This window comes from Hemitrygon akajei, chromosome 14, assembly GCF_048418815.1.
Source record: "Hemitrygon akajei chromosome 14, sHemAka1.3, whole genome shotgun sequence".
In the NCBI taxonomy this organism is placed as follows: domain Eukaryota; kingdom Metazoa; phylum Chordata; class Chondrichthyes; order Myliobatiformes; family Dasyatidae; genus Hemitrygon; species Hemitrygon akajei.
The window spans coordinates 83,269,988-83,294,070 of NC_133137.1; positions in this window are offsets into that span (position 1 = coordinate 83,269,988).

The window sequence follows — 24,083 nt, forward strand, 5'->3', positions numbered from 1 at the left end:
TCGTGTTTGGGAGCGTCTGTACCTAAGGTGACTGACAGGAAATGATAAAGTAGTGGTGGTTCGAGGTGTGGAGGGGTGGGCTAGTGGGTGGAGGTGTTGATCAGCCTTACTGCTTGGGATAAGTAACCATTTTTGAGTCTGGTGGTCCTGCCGTGGATGCTATGTAGCCTCCTCCCTGATGGGAGTGGGACAAATATTCCATGAGCAGGGCGGGTGGGATCCTTCATGATGTTACTGGTCCTATTTCAGCACCTTTCTTTATACGGTATGTCTTTGGAGGCATGTAGGCTGGTGCTGATGATGCATTGGGCAGTTTTGACTACCTGTTGTAAAGCCTTCTTGTCCACCACGGTGCAGTTTCCGTACCAAACAGTGACGCAGATTGTCAGGATGCTCTCTATTGCACATCTGTAGAAAGACTTGAGTATAGATGTGCAAAGTCCAGGTCTCTTCAGCCTCCTCAGAAAGCAGGCATTTGTGAGCTTAACTGATTGTGTAGAATGTGTCCTGGTAACATGAAAGGTCGTACGAGATGTGCACTCCCAGGAGTTTGAAGCTGCTCATAGATTCTACTGCTGTGCTGCCGATGTAAAGACAGGTGTGAGTAGTGCAAGTTCTCCTGAAGTCAATAACCATCTCCTTTGTCTTGCTGACATTGGCAAAAAGGTTATTTGCCTGGCACCAGGCCTCGAGCTCTTCCACTTCCGGGCCGGCTTGTTGTTGTTGGTGATGAGCCCCACCACTGTCATGTCATCGGCAAACTTGACAGGGGGATTATTTAGGTGTCTGGCCGTGTGGTCATGTGTGAACAGAGTGTACAGCAATGGGCTCAGCACACATCCGTGTTGAGGATGATGGCGAGGAAGGAGTGGTTGCGCAGACTGACTATCTGAGGTCAGTTGGTTAGGAAGTCCTACATCCAGTTGCACAGTTGTGTATTTAGACCAGGGAGTAGGAGTTTGTTCACCAAGGTCTGTGGGACAATAGTGTTGAATGCCAAACTGAAATCCAGAAACAGCATTCTGACATCAGTGTCCTTGTTTTCTAGGTTTGTCGGGGCCAAGGGCATGACAGCTGCTATGGTATCTGTTGTAGAGAGGTTCTGTCAGTAAGCATAATGGTGAGTGTCCAGTGTGGCAGGAATGGAGTTTTTGATAAGTGCCATTACCAATCATTTGAAGTGCTTCATGAAAATTGGCCTCAATGCCACTGGGTGGTAGTTGCTTAGTTCCGAAGAGCGTGGAGTTCCTTAGTACAGGGGTGATGGTGGCCACTTTGAAGCTTGTGGACAGAGGAATTGGTGACAGAGTAGCTGGATTTGGACTTATTTTTGAAGGCCAATGGGCCAAGTGCTCTCTTGACAACCCTATTCACCTCTGACACCACTTCAACAAAATAATGGATCTGTTTCTCCAGGTGCCTTTGGTAACTATGCACTCATACCCCTAAGAGCAGAAGTAAGTATTTCTGAAAGGTTCTTGTAAAAGATCATTTCATTTCCATTGGAATTTACCAATTTTGTTTTTTCCTCTGCATCAAACATGGGAAAAAGAAGCTGTGAGGAAAAGATGGCCCCAGGGATTAAAGGCGAGGTCGGGGCAGAGAGATCAGGAAAGTCTTTCCACGGAATCCTTTGTGGTAGGAGGATGGGCTTCCTTTCCTACAGTGAAATATTGAGGAAAGAGCACGGACATGATCTTAATTCCAAAAATCACTGGAGTGAGACCTTGAAGATACCGATGGGGAAACTCCACACTACTGTCATCAGTCCAGCTGTGAGAATGTAAAGGCAGAGACGCCAGTCTGAGGCTCCAATCATCATAAAATAGAGGACTGAGAAAGATTTTAGGAAAATCCAATTTCCCAAAGTGAAGGTTTATCGTCAATATACGGCTTTCAGTTTTGTTTTTCTTATTTTTTGCTCTTCCCAACTTCTGGAAAATGGTCTTAGAGCACTACAACCTTTGGCCCATCTAGTCAGTCCCAAACTATTATGCTGCCTAGACCCTGACCATAGCTCTCCATACCCCTCACATCCATGTACCTGTCCAAATGTCTCTTAAATGTTGAGATCGAACCTGCATCCACCACTTCCGCTGGTAGCTCGTTCCACACTCTCACCCACCTTTGAAGTGATGAAATTCTCCCTCATGTTTTCCTTAAACATTTCACCTTTCACCCTTAACCCATGACCTCTAGTTCTGGTCTCACCCAACCTCAGTGGAAAAAGCCTGCTTGCATTTACCCTATCCTTGCTCTTCATAATTTTGTATACCTCTATCAAATCTTATCTCACTCTTTACTACTCCAGGGAATAAAGTAGTAATCTATTCAGCCTCTTTCTGCAGATGCCACCTTTCCTGTCGAGTTTTTCCATCAATTTCTATTTTTGTCAATTTTCCAGCATCTGCAGGTTTCTTTTCCTTTTCATTGACCTTAATCAATCACAAAATGTACTCCACAACTGATAACATCTTCCACACGTTAATAATCAGACAGAAATACTTGTGCGTCTATAGCATTTTGCAAACCTCAGCTTCCCACAAACACAATTTTAGGGCCAAGTTATTGAGCATATTTAAAGTGGAGGTTGATAGGTTATTGATTAGTAAGGTTTCAGAGGTTATGGGGAGACGACAGGAGAATGGAGTTGAGAAGGGAAATAAATCAGCCATAACCGAATGATGAAGCAGACTCAATAGGCCGGACAGCTGAACTCTGCTTCTATGTCTTAAGGTCTTATTATTTGGTTATGACCATAGTTACACTTTGTGGGCTCTTGCTGTGCACAAGAATCAGGTTATCACTGTCATACTTCTATTTGTGGGAGATGCTATGTCCACAATGTCTCTGATTTCTCTGTTAGGTCAGTAGCTACACCGAAATACTTTACTGTTTTCATTGTCCGTGAAGTGTCTGGATTGCTGTGATAGGCGATAGATAAATACAGATCATTCTATGTACAAGAAGTCAAGGGGGTTTGGCATTCTATAGTTATGGAGAGTGATAAGGCATGAAAATTAACCCTTCAGCCCACCAATTCCTTACCAACCACCGACCCATTTACATATTGATTAATGTTGACTTGGGCTTACTGGGTTCTTGATTAGTTAAGATGTCAAAGGTTATGGGGGTGGGGAAGGAAGGAGGATGGGGTTGAGAGGGATAATAAATCAGCCATGATAGAATAGCGAGAAGATTTGGTGGGCTGAATGGCCTAATTCTACCCTTTTGTCTTATGATCTCATGGTCTAAATAAAACTCTGGTTATTCAGTTTGGAATTTTTTTTAATAGCTGGTTCCTGAAGGATTAAATGTTGGCCACAGCTCCATTTATTAACAATGCCAAATCAGTGCAGCATTTATTCCCTATTTCAGTAATGGTGAGCTGCACACACAAAATGCTTTTGGAACTCAGCAGGTTGGGCAGCATCTCTGGGGAGGAATAAACAGATGAAGTTTCATGCCAAGACCATTCATCAGTCCTGGAAAGGAAGGGGGACGGCTGGAAGTCTAGAGGCTAGAATTTTTCTAGCTTCATCCCCCTTCCTTTCCAGTCCTGATAAAATTTTCTCACCTTGAAACGTCGACTGTTTATTCCCATCCACACATGCTGCCCGACCTGCTGAGCTCCTCCGGCATTGTGTTTATGTTTCGCTGAATTTCCAGCGCCTGCAGAGCCTCCTGTCTTTATGATAGTGGACATAGAACATAGAAGAGTACAGCTCAGGAACAGGCCATTCAGCCCACAATGTTGTACCGAACCAGTCAAAAAGCAAATCAAAAACACCCAAACGCTAATCCCTCCAATCTACACCATGTCCATATCCCTCCATTTTCCCTGCATTCATGTGCCTATCCAAACATCTCTTAAAAGTCTCTAATGTATTTGTCTCTACCACCATACCGGGCAGTACATTCCAACCATCCACCACTCTCTGAGTAATAAAACTTACCCCTCACTTCTCCCTTGAACAGATCCCCTCTCAACTCCAATGTAAGCCCTCTGGTATTAGATGTTTCAACCCTGGGAAGCAGATACTCTCTGCCCACTCCACTTGTGCCTCTCATAATCTTACAAACCTCTATCACAGCTAGGGCAGGAATCAAACCCTGATCTGTGATCGCAGCCATTATGCGTCACTCCACATGAACTAGCTTCTTGAACTAGTGCTTCTGTTGGCTACACCCACTGTGCTGTTGTGGAAGGTATTGCAAGGCTTTGTCCCAAATGAGGATGCAGTGTGATGGAGAATCAAAGAGACACAGAAACAAACAGGACAGAAACAGGCCCTTTTGGCCCAACCTGTCCATGCTAACCAAGTCGCCTAGTGCTATTCGTTTACATTTGCCCCATATCTGTCCACACTTTCCTGCCCACATACTTGTCCAAATGCCACATTGGTGTCATAATAGCACCCACCTCCACCAATTCCTCTGGCAGCCCGTTCCACATGTGTGAGAATTTTGCCTCATTTAAATCTTTCCTATCTCACCTGAAACCTAACCCAAACAAGAGAAAATCTGCAGATGCTGGAAATCCAAGCAACGCACACAAACGTTTCAGGCCAAGACCCTTCATCAGGACTGGTCTCCGGTTCTGAACTCTGGTACCTTGGGGAAAATTTGTGTGCGCACCCCACCTGTGCCCTTACCGTTCTCTCTCTTGGCATCCAGCTGTTTCAGGTGTGCCGAGCCGCTGTCAATCTCCATTTGGAGCCTTGCTGGACCCGCCTCCTCGTCGGGACTTCTCCAATCTCCATTCGGAGCTCTGCTGGACCCGCCTCCTCGTCAGGGCTTCTCCAATCGGAATTTGGAGAGCGCAGTTTTTTAAAAAAAAGCCGGCACCAGGGAAGCGGGAGAGAGTCGACTGTTAGAGAATTGCGCTAGTTGTCCTACGTGTTTTATTATTTTGGATTTGGTTGTCCTATGTCACTTCTGTAAATACTGTAAATTTATTGCAAATAAGACCGCCGGTGTCTGTCTTGTCCTTCACGCGTCACGAACAACGCATCACACAGAGGGTGGACTTGCTTTTACTCCGACACACCTAGACTAGAGCCAACAGGGGGAAGTAACAGTGACCATTCCCCTTAGCTATGCCCCTCATGATTTTATCTATCTCTCTGCACTCACCGCTTATCCTCCTACAGGAGTACACGTGCTTCCGTTTTTCGTTGCTGGTGTGCCTTCATAAGCTGATTGATGAATTTTTCAGTCTTATGCAGAACTTCACCAAATTTTAAGGAATGTGTAGTAGTACATAATCCCAGAGGGAGAGAGTGTTGGTGATATATCAACTGCACGATCCCGGGAACGTTGTGTTGCACGCCTGGAATCTAATTCTGGCAGAGCAGGCTCGATGGGCCGAATGGCCTCATTCTACTCCTTTGTCTTGTGGTCTAAAAAAGCCCCAGTTTATCCAAACTCCCCTTGCAGCTCAAACCTTCCATTTTTAGGTTAGTCCAAAACATTGACAGGCCATTTCCCTCCACTGATGCTGCCTGACTCCATGAGTTCCTCTAGCATCTTGTGTGTGGCTCCAGATTCCAACATCTAGAAGTTGTTGGAAAGTTTCTGCTTTCCCATTTCCAGCCTGTGGACAATTTGTCTTTGATTTCCACTGACTGGTTTTAGATAGCCATAGAATGCTACAGTACGGAAATAGACCACTTGCCCCGTCTAGTCCATAGAGACATTTAGAAAATTAAGCTATTAGTCTGCCTAGTCTCATTGACCTCCACACCTTCAACTTCCTTTTTCTCTTTGATGAACCAATAGAGTAGGCCTTGGTTCAATTTGCCCTCTAAATCACAGTACAGTGCAGCATCTAGTGGGTTATATGCCATACTGTCAATGTGGGCTGTTTAATAGAACATAGAATAGTACAGCACAGTACAGGCCCTTCGGCCCACAATGTTGTGCCGACCGTTAAACCCCGCCTCCCATATATTCCCCCACCTTAAATTACTCGATATACCTCCGTAAGTCACAGACTCAGATATGTAAAGACATTCGAATTGCAAGAGTGTACAACATAACCCAAAACTTCCGTGTCACGACTGTAAGGGAGGCATTAATTACATTATTCCCATAGTTGATTGCTTTTGACATGGGAACAATGTTGACCTTTACCTTGAGCCTATTAAGTATACGTGCCATCCTGTATACTAAATCTTTTAAGACCAATGTCACTTGTTCTGCAAGTGGAACTGTTTCAGTATGAATCATCTGGTAGAACTTGGTAAGAATAATAGGCAAACATTACTGGGCATAATTAAGAGTTTCACTAAGTAGAATGGCGATTACACATCGAACTCGAGTGAAACAGTCAATAAGATAGCAAAGATAAATAGTTAGCCTGACTGAAAAATGACTTATTAAACATTGTGCCAAGATAGCCTGCACAAGGTACCAACCTAGTGAAGTTAATCATTCAGTGAATTGCTGATGTGGGAGCTAAGTAATTGCATAGACAAAGGATTAGACCTACACTCCAAATTCCTGACACATGCCATCATGATCTGAGGTAAAAAATTAAAGAGCTAACGGAGGGCCACAGTCTTGTGAATATTCCAATCCTGGCAGAATGCGGTGCTTGAAAAATAAACTATTTATCTGCCTAGTCTCATTGAGAAGGAGCGTGAGTTGATATTCGACTCCATTTTGCCATTTAAAGCGTCCATTAATTGCCGATTAAAACATCGAGGAAGATTGGGACACCCGGGCAAAAGGAGAAGGCAAGCGAGAGTTTCTGCGCTGAAGTTCGACCTTTTGATCGCTGCCGAGAAGGAGTCTGTGAGCGGCCTATCGCTGTGTGGCTCACTGTGGCAGGTGGGTAGCCCTCTCTGCCTCGTGTGGTGCCCCTCTCTTTTGATGAATGTCAGTGATATCGATGGATGGCATCACGGTTCTGCTGTTATGGATTGGACTATTGCGTTTATGGACTGTGAACTTTTTCAGACTAACGGTTTTTACTGTTAGTATTCTGTTCGTTTTTTTGTGCGAGGGAGGGTTATTTTGTGGTCAATGTTCCTGTTCCGTTTTGTGCAGGGGGAGGGTTGATGACCGGGATGCCATTCTTTTCTTTTGTGCGGGGGTTGGGTTTGGTGTCTCTCTCTGAACAACTTTCATGTTCTTTCTTGTTTCATGGCTATCTGGAGAAGACAATTTTCAGAGTTGTATACATGCTTTTAGACCTTTGTTTGTGACTCTCTTTGTTAGATATGCCGAGTGAGTGATCTAAGAGGATAACCGGTACACAGCCAATTCCATTCAGACAGACAGACAGACATACTTTATTGATCCCGAGGGGAAATGGATTTCGTTACAGTCACACCAACCAAGAATAGTGAAGAAATATAGCAATATAAAACCATAAATAATTAAATAATAATAAGTTAATTATTCCAAGTGGAAATAAATCCAGGACCAGCCTATTGGCTCAGGGTGTCTGACACTCCAAGGGAGGAGTTGTAAAGTTTGATGGCCACAGGCAGGAATGACTGCCTATGACGCTCAGTGTTGCATCTCTGTGGAATGAGTCTCTGGCTGAATGTACTCCTGTGCCTAACCAGTACATTATGGAGTGGATGGGAGTCATTGTCCAAGATGGCATGCATCTTGGACAGCATCCTCTTTTCAGACACCACCGTCAGAGAGTCCAGTTCCACCCCCACAACATCACTGGCCTTACGAATGAGTTTGTTGATTCTGTTGGTGTCTGCTACCCTCAGCCTGCTGCCCCAACACACAACAGCAAACATGATAGCACTGGCCACCACAGCCTTGTAGAGCATCCTCAGCATCGTCCGGCAGATGTTAAAGGACCTCAGTCTCCTCAGGAAATAGAGATGGCTCTGACCCTTCTTGTAGACAGCCTCAGTGTTCTTTGACCAGTCCAGTTTATTGTCAATTTGTATCCCCAGGTATTTGTAATCGTCCACCATGTCCACACTGACCCCTTGGATGGAAACAGGGGTTACTGGTGCCTTGGCCCTCCTCAGGTCCACCACCAGCTCCTTAGTCTTTTTCACATTAAGCTGCAGATGATTCTGCTCGCCCCATGTGACAAAGTTTCCCACCATAGCCCTGTACTCAGCCTCATCTCCCTTGCTGATGCATCCAACAATGGCAGAGTCATCAGAAAACTTCTGAAGATGGCAAGACTCTGTGCAGTAGTTGAAGTCCGAGGTGCAGATGGTGAAGAGAAAGGGAGACAGGACAGTCCCCTGTTGAGCCCCAGTGCTGCTGACCACTCTGTCTGACACACAGTGTTGCAAGCGCACGTACTGAGGTCTGCCAGTCAGGTAATCAATAATTCAGGTAATCAATAATCAGGTAATTCACTCCACACAACATAACCACCTGATGAAGGGTCTTGGCCTGAATCAAAGATTGTTTATTCCTCTCCTGACCTGCTGACCTCCAGTATTTTGTGACATAAAATGACTTGCCACATGAATATTATACTAGTGAAGGCTGGTTATTCTCTTAAAATTAAATCACCTGTTGGCTCCCCAGAGGTTTTCTCCAGTCTAGAAGGACAGGTTATACATATGATGGAAATCTCTCCATTTTTCTAGGTACGTAGTTAGCGGTACACAGCTACATGGTAGTGTAATGATTAGCACAAGCTCTACAGCACCATCTGTAAGATTGGGGTTCAATTCCTGTAAGGAATTTGTGCCTTCTTCCCCTGACCTTGTGGATTTCCCCCAGGTGCTCTGGTTTCTTCCCACATTCCAAAGATGTACAGGTTAGTGAGCTGTAGGCATGCCATCTTGGTGCTGGAAATATGGCAACACTTGCAGGCTGCCCCCTGAGACTGGGTTAGTCATTGACACAAACGATGCATTTCACTGCATGTTTTGAAGTTTTGATGTACATGTGACAAATAAAGCTAATCCTAGACCCAAGGTATTCTGCAGATTCTGGAAATCCAAAGGAAAACATGCAAAATGCTGGAGGAACTCAGCAGGTCAGGCACCATTATTGGAAATGAACAAACCGTCGAAGTTTCACGCCAATGAGGGGAGGGGGAAGATGCCAGAATAAAAAGGAGGGGGAGGGTAAGGATGATAGCTGGAAGGTGATAGGTGAAGCATTGGAGAGCAAGGAATCAGATAGGAGAGGAGAGTGGACCATAGGAGAAAAGGAAGGAAGGAAGAGGGGCACCAGGGAGAGGTGATAGGCCACTGAGAGTAAGAGGCCAGAGTGCGGAATCGAAGAAGAGGGGAGGGGGAGGGAATTTTTTTTTACTGGAAGGAGAAATCGATATTCATGCCATCAAGTTAGAGGCTACTAGATGGAATATAAGGTGTTGCTCCTCCACCCCATGGCAAAAGAGAAGACCATGGACCCACATGTTGGAATGGGAATGGGAATTTAAATATTCAGACACTGGGAAGTTCCACATTTATCGGATGGAATGGAGGTGCTGGACAAAGCAGTCCCAAAATTTACATTGGGTCTTGCCAATAAAGAAGAGGCTGCCTTGGGAGCACCGGATACAATAGATGGGCCCAGCAGATTCACAGGTGAAGTGTTGCTTCACTGGGAAGGACTGTTTGGCGCCCTGAATGGAGGTGAAGGAGGAGGTGAATGGGCAGGTGTGGCACTTTGAAAACAGAGAGTGGAATAGAGGTAAAGATGTGTTTGGTGGTAGGATCCCCTTGGAGATGACAGAAGTGGTGGATAATGATGTGTTGGATGAGGAGGCTCGTGGGCTGGTAGATAAGGACAAGAGGAACTCTATCTCTGTTAAGGTGGCAGAAAGATGGGGTGAGCACAGATGTCCAGAAAGTGGAAGAGATGTGGGTGAAGGCAGCATCAAAGGTGGAGGAAGGGAAAGCTAATTTTAGGTCTTAACCTTAAGATGTTTCGATATACATGCGACAATTAAGAGTAATCTTAGATCTTAATCTTAACATGTTTTGACGAACATGTGGCAAATCAAGGTAATCTTTAAAATCCTTCAGTTAGCAGCAAAAATAGCTTGAGGATGAAGCAGTCCACTTGATTGACATTCTATCCAACATCCTAAACACTCAGTCCCTCCACCTCAGCATGACTACAGTTTGAATTATCCACAGAAAGCATTGTAACATCTTGCCGAGGGTGGAAACTCACAAACCAATAAAAGCTACTAACCCAAACAACAATGTCAGTAGACTGAAGGAAACACCACCGCCCCAAGTCACATGGCATCCTGGAAACCAATCACTGGATCTCTGTGACAGCTCATCAGCACCGTATATAAGGATGGAAGATAAACTGCAACCTTGCTAGCGATGTTGCGCGTCCTCTGGACTCGCTGGAATTTGTAGATGGTTTTGTTGAGGGGAATGATGTAAATATTAAAGAAAAGCTGGCCATGAGCAATAAATACAAGAATTCCTGCAGATGTTGGAAATCTTGAGCAACAAACACAAAATGCTGCAGGAACTCAGCAAGGAAAGCAGCCTCCATGGAGGGCGATAAACAGTCGACGTTTCGGACTGTAGCCCTTCGTCAGACTGGAAAGACAGAAGCCAGAATATTAAGATGGGGTGAGGGAAAGTGACAAGTTGGCAGATAATATGTGGGACCAGGTGAGGGGGGGGATAATGTGAGAAGCTGGAGGTGGGGAGGGTGATAGGTGGAAAGGTAAAGAGCTGAAGATTTACCTCAACAATATTGATTTCTACAACTTACAGTAATTTATCCTCCTCCCCATTCAGAGAGGCTCTTCTCTCTTTTTCCATCACCAACTTTTGTTACCCTCTTGCCCCTTGTCTCCTCATCTGCCCATCACCTCCTTCAGGTTCCCATCCTCCTTCCTTTCTTCCATGAATATAAGGAGCAAACATGAGGAAATCTGCAGATGCATATAAGCAGATGAATATAAGGAACTAGGATAAGGAAAGGTATGTTGACAGCATTTTCAATGAAATTCATCATTGGTCTTCCCTTAATGGACAGAAGCAAAGGCCTTGTGTGTTATTTCCTCTGTAAAGACATCACACAGAAGTAATCCATTCTCATAATTTGACATATCTGCAACACAACAAGGTGACAAAACGCAGAAACATTTTCCAAAAGTTTTTTTTTGAAGGAAATTATCTTTCACTGAACCTTAATGAGACAGTGGTTTAGTTTCTATCTGTTTGTGGTTGTGTATATCTGCCTGTGTAGTCATAGCCATGTTTGTGGGTTTGGTGTGTGTGTAGGTGTATTAATTTATTAGTTAGCAAACACGAGGAAATCTGCAGATGCTGAAAATTCAAACAACACACACAAAAGGCTGGTGGAACACAGCAGGCCAGGCAACATCTATAGGAACGTAGACAGCGCTTCTCCCTATAGATGCTGCCTGGCCTGCTGTGTTCCACCAGCATTTTGTGTGTGTTATTAGTTAGCAATACAGCACAGGGTAGGCCCTTCGAGCCCTCCAAATCACGCCACCCCAGTAACCCCGCAACCCCGTTTAACCCTAATCATGGGACAATTTGCAATGACCAGTTAACCTCTCTGGGATGTTTTTTTTGACTGTGGGAGGAAACCAGAGCACCACACATTCCATGGGGAGGGCATACAGTGGCTCCTTGCAGAACGGCACCAGAGCACTCTCAGTTATAATGACATCACACAAAATCCTCATGTATTTGCGTGGATGTGTGTATGTGTAGTGTGTTAGTATGTGTGCGTCTGTGCATGTGTGGTGTGTCTGGGTTTGTATGGTGTGTTCACACGTGTGTCTGTAGCATGTGTGCATGTCTGTGTGTGTCTGGGTTTATGCATTGTGTTCACACGTGTTTCTGTGTGCATATGTCTATGTATGTGCATGTGGTGTGTGTGTGTCTGGGTTTATGCATTGTGTTCACACGTGTTTCTGTGTGCATATGTCTATGTATGTGCATGTGGTGTGTGTGTGTCTGGGTTTGTATAGTCTGTTCACATGTGTGTCTGTGTGTGTATGTGCATGTATGTGTGTGTCTGGGTTTGTATGGTGTGTTCGCACGTGCGTCTGTGTGCGTATGTGCTGTATATGTGCGTGTGTGGAGCGAGATGCCAAGTGTAGCCAAGATAAATTGCACAAGGCAGAGAGTGAGAATGTTACACTGGGCTTAATCAGATCTCCACATTTCTGGAGTCACTCCCTTCCCCCAAGCATATCTATAGCATGACTAATGAAGTCGATTGCCTTTCCTTGCACAGCCTGACATAAGGACCATTTATCAGTGCAACTAAGTCTTGGCTCCAGCTCCTTTACTGCAAGATGATCGGCCTTTGAACAGCCAGTTGTTCGACTCGCCCAGACTGAGAGTTACTGAGCAATGCTGTTCAGGTTATTAACCCTCTGCAACAGATCCTGAAAAGCAAATTATGTGTTGTGGTGTCCCCATTTTTGTGTGAAATCCCTCTATCCTGTCCAACAGCAGTATAAACTGGGGGGAAAGAACATTTCCCGCAAACCACTTACAACACTCCCAGACCATCCCAGTGTGCTTTATGGTCATTGATTTTTTTTTGTAATCGGATGACGTTTGGCAATTTGCGCACAGCAACCTCCCAACGCAATTAAATAGTGACCATAAAATCCCTAGTGTTGAAGGAACTCAGTGGGTCTGGTGACATCTCTGGAGAGGAATAAACAGTTGACATTTCAGGCTAAAACCCTTCATAATCTCCATAGATGCTGCCTGACCTGCTAAGTGTCTCCAGCATTTTGTGTGTATGTTACCCTGGATTTTCAGCACCTGTAGAATCTCTTGTGTCCCTTATAGTCATGTTCATTGGCAGATTAATATTGCTCTGTAGCAGAATTCCCAGCCCTTTTCTTGAACTGGACCCATGAGGTCTTCTGCATTCTCCATCTCTTGGGGTTTGGCAATAAATGCTGGCATTTATCCTGTAAGTAGTCCTGAAGTTGAATTTCAGTTTGAAATGTTGACAATCCTTTTCCTCCCACTGATTGAGTTCATCCAGCAAATTGCGTGTCACTCCAGATTCCCAGCATCTGCTGTTTCTTGCGTCTCCTGTAACCATCTCATCCGAAGGATGTCTCATTCTTCGGTTGGTGCATGGACTCTTCTGTAGTGGCAGCGGCTGTTCTGTGGCTGTTGAGTTGAATGCCGGCCATGTAGCCTGCTCAGGGAGTTTACTGTTGTGTTCATCACCACTGTCTACCCACCCCTCCACCCCTACCAGGGTCAACACCAAGGATGCACTGAGAGAAATTTATGGCATCATCACTACAAAACAATCTTCCAGATGGTCTCTTCCAAATCGCAGGAGACTTCAATCATCTTATTTATTTTGGGGGCTTCTTCTTTTCTGATTGTGGTTTTTTCATGGAGTAACAATTATCTCACTTTCCCTCACACTCATGCACTGAAGAATGGCAATCTTGAATCAAAAGTATTGAACTCTTTTAGAATGCCATTGTAAATTACTGTAAGGTAGGACTTGAATCCTTAGTATCAGAGTTCAGATTATTACCAAAGGAGCAGCAGCTAACTAGTCAGGCTAATTTCAACCTGGCAATGAAATAGCATTAATTTATCAGAATTTGTACTCTGCTATCTTAACATAAATTTCAAGATATGCTCAAGAACTCTCTGTGCTGCATGTTTTTTATTGCCCTTGACTTACTTTATTGATGACACTTTTGTTATCAGTCACATGTGTCTCATAACTAGCAGCTGGTTCAAACTGCTCCTTTAGAGTAAATTTAAAAAAAATACCTAGCAGTAATAAGATCAGAAAATGATGGAAACACTCAAGAGGCCAGACAGCATTTATGGAGAGAGAAGAAGAGTTGGAGTTTCGTGTTCATCAGGATTGGCAATAGCAAAGGGTGTATGGGACATTGGAAAAAAGTTGAATTTCCCCATGGGGATGAATAAAGTATCTATCTATCTATCTATCTAATAGGTTTTAGATTATGGAGAGGAAAATATGTTCAGTCTTGAAGTAATCTCACTACAAAAAAGGGTGAATACCGTTTCGGTCCCCTTCCTTTCCAGTCCTGATGCTGGGCCTCACCCCAAAACATCAACTGTTTTTCACTACCCCGCCCCCCCACCATAGATGCTTCCTGACCTGCTGAGATTCGCCACCATTTTGTGTGTATTGCCTTAACTTTGACATGGGGATGCATGCAGTCTGAAGATGAGGTGAGGTGCAGATGACTGAAGCCACGGAGTTTGGAGTGAGAGTGGGTATTAACGGATGACTAGAAGCATGGGCTTGGCATTGTGAACTGAAGATTTTAGCAACTCTGAAGAATGATCGTCAACATGAAATATTAACTCTGTTTCCTTCTCTACAGCTGCTGCCTGGCCTGATAGGTATTTACAATAATTTATGTTTTATTTCAGCTTCCTGGAGTTGGAGTCAATGGCCTGGATGGTGGTTTAATTACTATGCCTGGATTAGAGCATATAAATTCTTATGACTCTCCTGTGTAACAATGAGCAAGCATTTCATGCAAGATATTGCATGAATCATCATAACAAGTGCAGATTAATAACATTTTCTGATTAGATTAAAGACATGTTGTTTCAGAAATTCAGCACCTCACCTTCATATTCTTGAATTCATATTCTCATACAGATTTGAACTTAATTCCAATTCTAGAATGAATAATATACAATGCTTCTTCAATATGACATTGAGGGAATGCTGTCTTATTGGAGGTGGCATACTTCAAATGAAATATTAACGTGAAATGTCTACAGTCCGAGGAGAAAATAAAGGAATCTGTGTCACCATTCAAAAAAGACAAGCGGAGATTTTCCTAGTTTATTAACCAATGTTTATAACCTCCATAGGTCACCAAATTATATTTTAAGAATGGCTTCTTTCCCCCTGCCATCAGATTTCTGAACGGTCCATGAACCCATGAACACCATCTTGCTATTCTTCTTTTGCAATATTTATTTATTTTTGTAACTAATTTTTATATCCTGCACTTTACTGCTGCCACAGAACGACAGATTTCATGACAGAGTCCCGATGAGAAGTCCCAGCCCGGAATGTCGGCTCTTTATTCCTCTCCATAGATGCTGCCTTACCTGCTGAGTTCCTCCGGCATTTTGTGTGTGTTAACTCAGTGATAGTATACCTGGTTCTGACCGGAAATCCTTTCCTTCTGTACATGAAAAGTATCCAATAAAAGAGGAAAGTCCTTCCTGAGCCCTGCCCATGATTTGTCCCCTAACCATTACCCAGAAAAAGAGATTATTATGCATGGATTCAACAGACACAAAATGCTGGAGGAAATGGACACGAGTACTGGAATCTGGAGCATAGAATAAACTGCAAGTAGAACTCAATGGATCAGGCAACACATGTAGAAGAAAATGGGTAGTCTACGTTTTGGGTTGAGACCCTTCATCTGGATTATCGAGTCCTGGTCGTCATACCAGTGTGGTTTGATATAGTGAGTAGTCTAAGGAGCTACTCTGATGTCTGGAAACCTGCAGCAGCACCTACAGATTTAAATTCTTACATCACAGAAACAGGCTCTTTAGCCTATTGTGAGCAAGTCAACTATAAAGCAATGGAGAGGAGATACACCAGGATATTGTTTGCAATTGAGTGTTTTTTTCATTTATGCACAAAAAGGATTTGTCTGATTCTACACTTTATTTGTTTGTCAGTCTTTGGTTATGTATAATTTTTCATAAATTCAAATCACATCAAATCAAGTTTAATTATCATTCAAACTATACATTGGTAACAGCTGAATGAAACAGCTGAATGAGACAGATGTAAAACATTCAAAATAGCAAGCAAGCTTCAAAATAGCGAGTAACATGATTCAAAAGAGTTAGTAACATAATTCAAAATTGCATATTCACTCAAAAAACCAATTATATAGTCTAAGAACACAAAATGCTGGCGGAACTCAGCAGTCTAGACAGCATCTATGGGAAGAGGTAGTGACAACGTTTCCAACCGAAACCCTTCATCAGGAGTCAGACTCTAAGTGACAATGTTCGGCAATCGATGATAGATAGATAGATAGATAGATAGATACTTTATTCATCCCCATGGGGAAATTCAACTTTTTTCCAATGTCCCATACACTTGTTGTAGCAAAACTAATTACATACAATACTTAACTCAGTAAAAAATATGATATGCATCTAAATCACTATCTCAAAAAGCATTAATAATAGCTTTTAAAAAGTTCTTAAGTCCTGGCGGTAGAATTGTAAAGCCTAATGGCATTGGGGAGTATTGACCTCTTCATCCTGTCTGAGGAGCATTGCATCGATAGTAACCTGTCGCTGAAACTGCTTCTCTGTCTCTGGATGGTGCTATGTAGAGGATGTTCAGAGTTATCCATAATTGACCGTAGCCTACTCAGCTTCCCGGCAGTGTGCAGATGTGTGCAGTCAAGTGTCATTCCACCGGGCGAACACCAATGGGTGAGGCCAGACCCCAGCGAGCACAGACTCCACTCTGTCGTGCTTCCACGGCTCTCACCTGGTCCGCAGGAGCAGGCAAGCCCAAGGCTTGAAGCCTAGTCCTTGCTACAACCGAGGCCACACAGCTCCCACGCCGACTGTACCACCACCAGACAAGATAGCAGGCCTGCGGAAACATACATTATCACTATCTAACAGAGTCTTGTGATCACCCAAGACAATCTCCCGTGGTTATAGTGCACAAACTTCGATACTTCCGAGTAGCAGGCAGCTCCTCCAAACCTAAACCGGCTCCTCCGACATCCTGACTGGCTCCTCTGTACCAAAAACCACTCTCCTGATAACCCGACTGTCTCCTTACCAGATATCCCAACCAGCTCCTTCTCCAACATATCGGCCGGCCCTGCCACCGACACCAGTCCAGCTACTCTGATCAATGAGCAGCTCACTGACGGAGTAGCTCTGCAATACTGGGAGTAGAATTGTCTTGCAAACAGTAAAAAAAAAATTTTATAAAGAAAAAAAAACACCTTTGGTTGGTCCCCTATTCTGTTGCATTTCTTTATTTTCCTGTAAATGCCTGCAAAATAATGAATCTCTAGGTAGTACACGGCCACAGGTACATACTGGGGTGATTGATAAGTTCATGACCTAAGGTAGAAGGAGTCAATTTTAGAAAACCTAGCACATTTATTTTTTAACATAGTCCCCTCCCACATTTACACACTTAGTCCAGCGGTCGTGGAGCATACAGATCTTGGACCTCCAGAAAGTGTCCACAGCAGGGGTGATTGATAAGTTTGTGGCCTAAGGTAGAAGGAGATGAGTTATACAGCTCTTGTTACATGCCCATGCAGGTCAACTCTTTGAGTGATTATGCAGAAAGTTTAAAGTTAATAACTCATCACCTTCTACCTTAGGCCACGAACTTATCAATAATCCCTGATGAGTTATTAACTTCAAACTTTTTGCATAATCACTCAAAGAGTTGAACTGCATGTGCATGTAACGAGAGCTGTATAACTCATCTCCTTCTACCTTAGGCCACGAACTTATCAATCACCCCTCGTATTTAGATAATAATTAAATTTACTTTGAACTTGAGCTATGAGGAGAGACTGGAGACACTAGTTCTGGAGATGAGAAGCGTTTTATGGTTCTGGGCCTATACTCATTGTAGTTCAGAAAAGTGAGAAGGAATTTCATTGAATGTTGAAAAGCCTAGATAGAGAGGATGTGGAAAAAATGTTTCCTGTAATGGGGAGTCTAGAACCAGAGGGCACAGCCTCAGAATACAAGACCGTCCCTTTTGAACAGAGGGGAGGAGGAACTTCTCTAGTGAGAGGGTGGTGAATCTGTGGAATGCATTGTCACAGAGGCTGTGGAGGCCAAGCCAAAAGGTATTTTTAAAGCAGAGGTTGATAGGTTTTTGATTAATAACAGCATCAAAGGCTATTGGGTAGAAGGCAGCAGTATTGGGTTGGGAGGGATAATAAATTAGCCGTAATGGAATGGTGGAGCAAACCCAATGGGCCAAATGGCCTAATACTGCTCCTGTGTCTTATGGTCTCATGGTAAGTGGGGGCATGGCCAAGGTATATAAAATCATAAGGGCTTTAGAAAGGTAGACTGCAGGAAGCTAACCTCCTGATCAGAGGTAAACAAAATTTGAGAACATAGATTTAGGGTAAGGAGGAAGATACTTAGAGGGGATGTGAGGAGGACCTATTTCACCAAGGAGTGATAGGTACCTAGAATACACACCCTGGGAAAGTGGTGGAAGTGGAGTTGCTGACAGCATTGAAGACATGTCCAGAGAAGGTCGAGGGCTTCAGTTTCCCTCATGTGAACATCACCAATAGCCTGTCCTGGTCCAGCCACATTGATGCAAGGCCAAGGGTAAAGGATAAAGGAGTTTGGCGTGTTTTTGTTGACTTACTGTAGCGGTATGCTACACGCAGCGCTAAAATAACGACACGGAGTCAGTAAACTGCAATCAAAGATAATTTTATTCGAACTTCACAGCCTTGCTTTAAAGCCTCCCTCATCCCGCCCTCCCCGTGCGCGGATGCTCTAAGGGACACGTACTCACAAACCCCCGCAGGCTTTTTGCCTTTGTTGCGGACCTGGCCTTTGTGCCTGCGCGCTGGCTATTTGTGAGCCGGTTCGAGTGCGCTAGGAAGTGGGTCGCCACATTACCACCTTTTATCAATGCACCACAGAAAGCGTTCTGCCTGATGCATAATGGCTCAGTACAGCAGCTGCTCTGCACGGGAACGCAAGAAACTGCAGAGAGTTGTGGACACAGCTCAGCACATCACAGGAACCAGCCTCCCCTCTATGGACTCCGTCTCTACTTCTTGTTGCCTCAGTAAAGCAGCCAGCATCATCAAAGACCCTACCTACCCTGGACATTCTCTCTTCTCCCCTCTTACATCGGGCAGAAGATACAAAAGCATGGCCCACCAGGCTCAGGGACAGATTCTATCTCACTACCATCAGACTTTTGAACAGACCTCTGTCTTGTGTGATAAGATGTTGCTCTTAGTCCACCATCTACCTCATTATGATCTTGGAATTTATCATCTACCTGCACTTTTCTATAGCTGCTACACTTTATTCTGCATTGTTATTGATTAACTTTGTACTACATCAGTGCACTGTGTGAAGTTTGATCTGCATGAAAAGTATGCAAGAGAAATTTTTCACTCTATCTTGCTACATGAAACAATAATAAAACAATATCAATATCAAAATTTTCCACATCCCCAGAAACTCCCTCTTCAATTCTTCTGTCACTTACCTGTACTCAAGGCAATTTATTGTCACTAATTATCTGACCATCTTTCACAAGTAGGAGGATCATAGAGTACAAAGTTTAAAGTAAATTTATTGTCAAAGTTTTCTTGCAGGCTTACTTAACAAATCCATAATAAAATAATAACCAAAGAAAGACCATGCCAATTTGGGCATAAGAGAACAAACTTGTAAAAATGCAACTCATAAAAGAATTCAAAGTAAATTTATTATCTAAGTACATATATGCCACTGTATACAATGCTGAGATTTATTTTCCTGTGGGCATACTCAATAAATCCATAGAATAATAACTACAACAGAATCAATGAAAGACAGCACCAATATGGGTGTTCAACCAGTGAGCCAAAGACGATAAACTGTACTTATACATAAAGAATTAAAAAATAATAAATAAATAAGCAATAAATATTGAGAACATGAGGTAAAGTGATCTTGAAAGAGAGTCCATAGATTGTGGGGACATTTCAATTATGGGGCAAGTGAAGTTGAGTGAAGTTATCCCCTTTGATTCAAGAGCCTGATGGTTGAGGGGTGGTAACTGGTCCTGAACCTGGCGCTGTGAGAACATAGAACAGTATAGCACAGGAATGAGCTGAAACAATTAAGTGGAAACCAGGTGACATGGGGAAAACCCACCTGATTGGGTGGTACAGTAGGATAGCGGTTACTGTAATGCCATTACTGCGTCAGCGACCCAGGTTCAACTCCCGCAGCTGTCTGTAAGCAGACCCTGACTGCATGTGTTTCTTAGGAACTCAACAGGTCAGGCAGCATCTCTGGAGGCAAAAGAATAGTCAATGTTTCATCTCAAGACCTTGCAACAGAACTGAAAATGTAAGGGGAAACCACCAGCATAGGGTGAGATCGGGGGTGAAGCAGGGATCTCCTGATTTTTAAATTACAAAGCATTTGCTATGAAAACCAAAATTCCATTTCCCTCATTAACTACTGTGGACTTGCCTGTTAGCTTAAGTAATACAAACAAAATACTGTAGAAATTTAGAAGACCAGCCAGAGTCTCTGACTTTTCATCTCTTTTCATCCCCAGTCCTGTTGAGGGGTCTCAGCCCAAGACATTGACTGGTTACTCTTTTCCATAGATGCTGCCTGGCCTGCTGAGTTCCTCCAGCATTTCCAGCATCTGTAAATTTTTTCTTATCTGTTAGCTTTCTGTGATTCATACACAAAACACTTGGATCTGTACTTCATTCACTTTTAGTCGCTCTCTCTACTTAGATAACAACCTGCCTTTTAGTTTCTCTTACCCAAGAGTGTGACTCACATTTCCCCAATTAAACTCTTTGTGCCAATAATTTGCCCACTCTATATGTTCCAGAACCACAGCATCCTTTTTACAATCTGCCTTTCCGCTTTTTTTTAAATCATCTGCAAACTTACAAAACTTACGTATTGTTCCTTCCTCAAGATTGTTAATGTAAGCAGTGAACAATTGCAGGGAAAATTTTGATCCTAATAGTATTCTGCTAGTTACCTCCTTCCAGTCTGAAAAGGAACTATTTATTCCAATTCCCTATCTTCTATGAGACAGCCGGTTTTCAGTCCATTGATCAGTACTATGGCTTTGAATTTTTGCACCATCCGCTTACATAGCACTTTGTCAAATGTCTTTTGGGAATCTCAATGCACTACATCCATAGGATCCACTCTATCAACCCTCCCTGGTACAACCTCAAAGAATTTGAGTAAATGTATCAAAGCTGATTTATCTTTCATAAGCAGCACACAAACAATACCAGCAGGTCATGGAGGGAAATGAATAGTCAACGTTCCAGGCCGAGTTTTGATGAGAGTCCTGATGAAATGATGGTCCACGTCCACAATACTGACCACTTTGCCTAACTGAGCTGGTGCTATTTGGGTTCGATTCCCGCCACTGTCTGTAAGGAGTTTGTACTCTCTCCCCATGACCATATGGGTTTCCTCCAGGTGCCCCAGTTTCCTCCCGCTTTCCAAAGTCGCGTGGTCAAAGTTCAGAGTAAGTTTATTATCAAGTACATATATGTCGCCATATACAATCCCGCAATTCATTTTCTTGTGGGCATACCCAATAAATCCAATAATCATAGCAGAATCAATAAAAGACCGCACTAGCAGGGTGGACAATCAGTGTGCAAAAGACAACAAGCTGTTCAAGTACAGAAAGAAAGAAAGAAAAATAAATAATATTAAATAAATAGGCAATAAATATCGAGAACATGAGATGAAGAGTCCTTGAAAGTGAGTCCATAGGTTGTGGGAACAGTTCAGTGATGGGGCAAGTGAAGTTGAGTGACATTATCCCCTTTGGTTCAGAAGCCCAATGGTTGAGGGGTAATAACTGTTCCTGAACCTGGAGGTGTGAGTCCTGAGGCTCCTGTACATTTTTCCTGATGGCAACAGCAAGAAGAAAGCAGGATCTGGGTGGTGGGGGTCCCTGATGATGGGTGCTGCTTTCCTGTGACAGTGCTCCGTACAGATGTGCTCAGTGGTGGGGAGGGCTTTACCCATGATGGACTGGACTGTATCCATTACTGTAGCGGACTGTGTTGATCAGACCCAAACCAATCTGAATGCCCAGGAGATGAGGTGATAAGCGTACAAGTACAACAAAGTAACTTAAGCCTAATTTATTATCATAAAACAGAGCGCACAAAGAAACCACACTAAATACTATGTAGTAAGTTACAAAATGGCTGCTGTGATGCATCAAGTGTGGTAGTGTAGTGGGTGGTGCTGTCGCTCTCTCTTTCACCTTCCATCGCTGGCTAGCTGTCTTGTGAGAGGAGAGCTGAATGTGTGAGTCTCTCGCTGCCGGCACACAGCCTCATATAGTGCCTCCTCGCTGACGATACACGGAAACTGAACTCCTTCAGGACTCGGGCTGAACTACAGAGGACAGAGAGGAGATCTGGCCCCTGCACGCTTAACACACAGGCCCACTGGTGTGTAGAGAACCAGATCCCTAGCTATGGGGAAATGGCCCCACTGCCTTGTGGGAAGCCTTGGGAGAGACGAAGGCTATGGGAGTAAACCCGGACAGCAGATCCAGAGTGAAGCGTCTAAGGTGGCTGGATGTCATTGAACATCCTTCCTGCAGCCAAGCTGGTGCCAAACATATTGCTTCATAATCTTTCCTTTGGACTACTCTGGTGAAGCCGAGAGGGGGATCTTGACAACTGGGTATCTCAGGATCTCCATACCATCCGCCCAGGCTTGTGATGATGATGTTCATCACCCATTGTCCTTCGAAGCAGACGGATGCCAATCACCAACCACAAGTTACAAACATTTCAGGGTTCATGATTCTTAGTCACCACTCAATCGTTATTGTTGTCAGGGGACTTGATTGCCGCTGCTTTCAGGGGTAACTCCAAACTCTGACTCGTGAAATCACCCTGGGTCTGTCGTTGGCACCAATGATCATGGTTCCTGGGTCTAGGTGAAATCCCAAGAATCGAGCAAAAAGTGCATCAATAAATCCACAAGCATTGAGAGACACGCAGTGACAGATAAGATCTCTGGTCTTTTGTTCTCATGCCACTAGCGCCTGAGGTCATAAAGAATCCAGGCGCTATTAGCAAACATTTAACAAACCTGCAGTGTTTATCTTGTACAGACACCTTACAAGCTGCGAGCTCACAAAAAGTTAAAGTGCCACTTGGAACTGCTAAGACTTTCATCTAATATTTTCACAAAATTTAACACAACACAATACAGCTACTCTTTGAAGGACTTTCCATTCAAGGGCATTGGTGTTTCCATACCAGGCTGCAATACAGCCAGTACAGTGTACTTTCTACCACACATCTATAGACGTTAGTCAAAGTTATACATCTCAAGCTCCAAGGGATGTAGAGGCACCGCCATGCTTTCTTCATAATTGTCCGGAAGAAAACAAACATCAACAATTTGAATGACTATCGTCCAGTTGCCCTCATACCAACAGTAATGAAGTGCGTTGAGAGATTGGTTCTCTCCCACATTAGAGTCACTAACCCTGCTACACTGGACTCACACCAGTTTGTCTGTAAAGCAAACAGGTCCGCAGAGGATGCCATCTCATTAGCTCTTCACACTGTCCTGACACATCTGGAGGGAAAGGGCACATACGTGAGGATGTTGTTTGTTGATTATAGCTCTGCTTTTAATACTGTCATCCGCAGCAAGTTCATCTCCAAACTCCACCAGCTAGGCCTCAGCTTATCACTCTGCAACTGGGTCCTGAATTTCTTGTCAGAGTGTTTACAGGCAGTGAGACTGGGCCCTCACCTGCTCTCCACTACTATCCTGAACACTGGTACACCACAAGGTTGTGTATTGAGTCCCATATTCTATTCCCTCTTCACTTTCGACTGTGTACTTGCATTTGACACCAAAACCATCGTCAAATTCGCAGATGACACAACAGTGATCGGGTTGATCTCCAACAGAGACGAATCAGTGTACAGAGCGGAGGTACAGAATTTAGTGAGCTGGTGCTCAGAGAACAACCAGTCTCTTAATACAGTAAAGACTAAGGAGCTAATTATCAACTTTGGAAAGTCGCGGGATGACGAGTACGTTCCAGTCTACATTAACGGAGACATAGTGGAGGAAGTGTCCAGTTTCAGGTTTCTGGGGATACACATCTCAGAAGACCTTACATGGTCCACTAACACCACAACAATAGTTAAGAAAGCACAGCAACACTTGTTTTTCCTCAGGATGCTGAAGAAAGCTGGTCTACCTGAACAGATGCTGGTGACCTTTTACCGCTGCACCATAGAGAGCATCTTAACATACTGCATCTCTGTGTGGTATCTCAGTTGTACAGCAGCTGATAGGAAAGCACTTCAGCGGGTC